Source organism: Oncorhynchus masou, chromosome 26 (genome assembly GCF_036934945.1).
Source record: "Oncorhynchus masou masou isolate Uvic2021 chromosome 26, UVic_Omas_1.1, whole genome shotgun sequence".
NCBI lineage: Eukaryota > Metazoa > Chordata > Actinopteri > Salmoniformes > Salmonidae > Oncorhynchus > Oncorhynchus masou.
The window spans coordinates 20,913,950-20,918,728 of record NC_088237.1 but is presented as its reverse complement, the minus strand read 5'-3'; the positions used below and the strand labels follow the sequence as shown (position 1 = coordinate 20,918,728).

Below are 4,779 nucleotides of genomic sequence, written 5' to 3'. Positions count from 1 at the left end.
CCTGACGTTTCCACTTTTGCACACTAGATGGAGACAAAGCACTTTAAATACGTACATATGTATATTAGGTAGTTTACAGAAGTATTTTTTTATGAATGTATGAAACTTTAAAAGGGAATCGTATAGGAAATATTGGGGAAAACGTGTATTTAATTTTTCATATGAAAATGTAATGCTGGAAGATTGTGTTGTGACATGGTGAATTAATGCATGCGTGCTTCTGTGCAAACGTTCAGAAACTGACAACAGCAAGGACGGTTGGTGGCCATGGCAGTCCCTCCAATTCCCTTCATTACAGGTTTTATGTTGGAACGTCATGCACCTCCTTCCTTTGTTTACATGTCTTCCAAGGACATTGGTGAGTGGTGCGCAGTAGCAGAAAATGTAGTCCATTTGTTTTGTATCCAGTATAGTAAATTCAGGTGGAGGGAAATTATAAGATGGCAGTCAGGTTTAATGAAAAATCAAGTGACAAAAGACAGGTACAAATGGTTAATGAGCATTTAAATTACGAGAGCAATTCCTCTCTGGGATAATTGTGAAGAGTTTATTCGCCATGTATTGATTAATGAACCTGAGAACCGAGTGGGACAACATGGCGGAAAGCGCTATGCTCTATATCAACAGCTAAGCGGTTTGACAGTTGCTTATGTCCTTGGGGAAAATCTTACTAAAATATCAAATTTGCAATTAACTTCACGTTCCATCAGTTGTAATGTATCCAGCTGTAATCGAATTGTTACTTTAAAGTCCTGCAAAAATGTGAAGTTTCTTCCCTTTCATGCCAGTGTTCAGTTCAGCTTTTGTTGAACACTTTTACATTTTCATAGACAATGACCGTAAATCCATCCACCCATCCATGTTTCGACTTATGTAGTTAAAGATTAGTTGGCTCATCAGTCTGCATCTCGGTTTAAATAGCAAAATAGGAAATACATAAATACAGTATAAACTATAACAAGACTTTACGACAACAGTATAGTACGGGTGCGCGCGGTGACGCCGCCTTGTCAGTGCGCTTTATGCACGTGCATGATCGCTAACAGCAGGCGCCATCTTATTTGCTACCAGCTACGTTGTTGCAATTTAAATAAAAAATACGGAAAGTGATCTATAGCTTTCTGCATACAATACGTTGAATGGCGAATTCATTGGAGTAATTCCTATGGTCGAACAGCAATAAATTGCTCATCCCATATTTATTTTGCATTTCAATGCATTGTTTTTCTTGACTCGTCCCTAATGGCGCCTGGCCCTGCAAGTTCTCCGGTTGCGCCACTCTCCCCTCACAGCTCAGAACCCGCCTACAACCGATGTCCGAATGATGTCATCAGAAGCCAACCATTTCTGCAAAAACAGGCCAATTCATGCATCATTGGCTGAGAGCAATGTCAATCTATCAAAACAAGAACGCCATTTTGCGAAAAGGAGAGAACCCTAGATTTTAACCACTGAAGCCTCATCCCAATCAAACCGTCCAGAAACGACTAGGCAACTTCTTGATAACGTCTCCAAATATTGTAATAATGAAAACCCTACACTCTGAATAAAATAAATATATACCGTATTATAGCCCCAACGACTGCTGTACAATATCACCTACGTTCGCTATAAGATTTCCGAAAATGATTGTAAGTTGTAGCAGTTGTGAAGGCTCATCTACTTTGTCAAGACGATCTGATTCAACCAACAGACGAGAAAGCCCTGTTTCAGTATTACGCGTGCGCGCGGGGATGCGGTTTGGCTCGATCTCAGTGGGGGAGGGGAGGTCGAACTGTAATGTCATGTGAACAGCATTGGAAGATTCGCAGGAGCCACTGTATCTTCGCCTTAATTCGAATGACACGTACCCTGATGTCCAACGGATTTTAAGACACATTGTTGCACAGTTGGACGCACCTCTTTTGGACATGGAGACATTTTACTTTACATATGCAACGATCCGTTTGCCTTGACCTCTTCATTTGTAGCCTATATGCATTGTTGTCAGTAATATTGAACTAGGCCGACATATAACATGTATTCATGACAGTGCAGTTTTTTTTTGAAAGACTGGAATACTGTAACAGCAATTAAGAGTAAAATGTACTTGTTAACAATAGCACATGATGCTTCCATTTGTAGATTGTGTTTATTTATTGGTCAGTATTGCCTGCCACCCACCTTGCCTTCAGTTAAATCAAAGAAAGAATGGGCTCTTGTGTAAGTGGGTTACATAAGATATTTGTTTCCTCCTACTGCCTTGGGCAACAGATTTAGATGCTAATTTCAAACTCTGGTAAGTAGGGCCTAATAATTGCCATTCATGGGTTTGTTTTATCTGTAGCAGATACAGAAGGCGTGTCATGGACCTCAGTGACAATACAATATATTTCTGTTTGTTTTACTATTTTAATAAAGTTTCACATTTTGCAGTAGGATAAAAGTGAAAAGAGCACTTGAATGAAGGAATCTTTGAGACATGAGCGGTGGTGAGATGGCAGACCATAGATGTAGAACATGGTATGTCTCTGTGTCAGACGTCATGGTCATATGGTTGACAAAAGCACATCAGATTGCTTTGCAGTTGAGAGAAGTGTGAAACAGGAGGGAAAGGGCTGACAATTCAACAAGTTCCTCCAGAGGAAGTAATAAAAGCAACAGGATTTTGTCCTTGGCTGCTAAGAAACGGCATTGACTACACACACACACCGTGCTTGACTTGGACTGAAATACTGTAGGTACCAGTACTCATTTTGGGGACTGTTTATATTCCGGTGCAGGAGCTCCACAATACGTTGAGGTGAGGGGGAGCTCAAGCAGTAGATCATCTGAAGTGCCGGTACTCCGCTCCAGTAAACTTCTGCCCATGTCAAGTACTGACTACGCATATTTTACCCCCTCACACATCAGTGTACAAATTGTTCTCAGATATATGTTGAAAAGAAAACACATGTGATCTGAAAATAAACACTACATACAGGGGTTGTACATGAGTTTAATCTATGCCTTGTATTGTGGTGTCTGTCATGTATTGTAATTTTGTGTTGCATCATGCTGCTTGATCTTCAAGCAGTTTAAGGAAATTGTACATTGTTATGAAATGTTTTAATTGACAATAAAGAGGTATTATTCTATTCATGGAATTGGATTAATTTTTAATTAGTTGTTGAACACATGAGATGCTGTGCTCACACAATCTGAGATGTTCTTTCTTTACCAATCCAATAAATGTTTACATTTGTTATAAATTAAGTTTGGAGATAATATTGTATAAATTAGGATAAGAAAGAGTTTATATATGTCATTTTCTAGAACCAACTCTCTGCAACTGAACTCACATAAATCCTGCATGGTGGCATCATACAGTGGCAAGATTTGGACTACAGACACAAAACTACAGAACAGGCAGGGCACGGACGCGTGAACGCGCATTTAGCCATCTCATTTCACAGAGCCCCTGTAATCTTGGGCCGTGGACCCCGGAGAGTGTAGGGGCGGGGCTCGGGTTAGGGGTTGATGGGGCTGGAGGAGGCGGAGTCACGGTAGTCCTGCCAGGGCCGCCATTTTTGCAAAGGGAAAAGAGACAGGGTAGAGGGGATCTAATTTCCAACAGTCGGCGTAGGTAGGACACAATTTTAACGGTTCGGAACTGACTGTCATTATTGGGTTCCAATAACTACCAACGAAAATTAATTACTGTAGGGGGAGTCTCTAGAAGACTGCTATCAGTGTAAATATTTTTAAACCTTATGGAGCCGCAGTGTGGAGTGAAGTAGCTATTGTTTTGGTTGTGTAGAGAGCGAGGCTCTAGCGACGGGGGTCTCACCCAGGTCGCTGTTTCTTTATTCAGGGTATCTACAGTGAGTGGACTTTAACTGTAAGTAAAACGCTTTAAAACTACCTCAAACGTTGTCTTAGTTTCAAGAGCTCATCAAGTTAGTCAAGCAAGCCAGCTTACCGACTTGGTTTCTCATGGCTAGCTACTGGAGCTAGTAACGTTAGCTACGTGGATGCTGATGGCGCTATAGTTACATGTTAGTTAATAACTAACTCTCTCGTAGCAAATCAGTTGGCTTTTAATATAAGTGAGCCACTTATTTAGAATGTTAATCCTGAATTAGAGTTGTTTTGGTGTAACGTTAGCTTGTATTAGCTGGCTAGCAACTGTTAGCATTTGCTAGTTAGACAGTGCAGTGTTTAGCTAGCTAACGTTAGCGCATTTGAATTTTAGATTTAACCTGCTGCTTCTGAATTGGATTGTTTGTTAATGAAGAGAAAGGAATCAATACTATATCAAACATTAACTATTTTGGCTAGTTAGCTTTACCTGCAATGTCAGTATGATGTTGCAGTCGAACGTAACGTTAAGTAGGTGGCATGAAGAACTACCCCGCTCTCTTTTTCAACCAGCCCCCAAAGGATAGCCAGTTTGCCAATGTACTCCCATGCAATAGGCTAGTGGTAAATGTACTTACAGAACAAGTACATCATGAATTGTATTGCAGTATTTGTTCGACTGGCTTGGTTTAACACACCTGTTCTCTTTATCTAGTTAGATTTTCATGTGGTTGGAAGTGCACTTCTTGTTGATCCTATGGTTTATTTCCGTTTATTAATAACTGGCCATCAAGTCCACACAATGTGTTGTTGCGCAGAGGACATTGACAGGGCTTTTGTTTACATATACAGCTAGATAACTAAAGACTACGTATAATTTCCGGAAATTGTAGTTGCATTATTTATTTTCAAAGTTCAATCCCATGTCCACAATTGTGTAAATGCGTTTTAGCTATAAAA

At 40.2% G+C, this 4,779-nt stretch overlaps 1 protein-coding gene across 1 annotated transcript in view; it reads left to right on the top strand.

Moving 5' to 3' along the window:
- The first annotated feature begins 3,540 nt into the window (after positions 1-3,540).
- The window catches only part of LOC135515010 (inactive histone-lysine N-methyltransferase 2E-like), a 38,178-nt gene continuing 36,939 nt past the window's right edge, over positions 3,541-4,779 (top strand). The window contains 1 exon segment of the mRNA XM_064938803.1: positions 3,541-3,859. The gene's annotated coding sequence lies outside the window, so the exon portion shown is untranslated.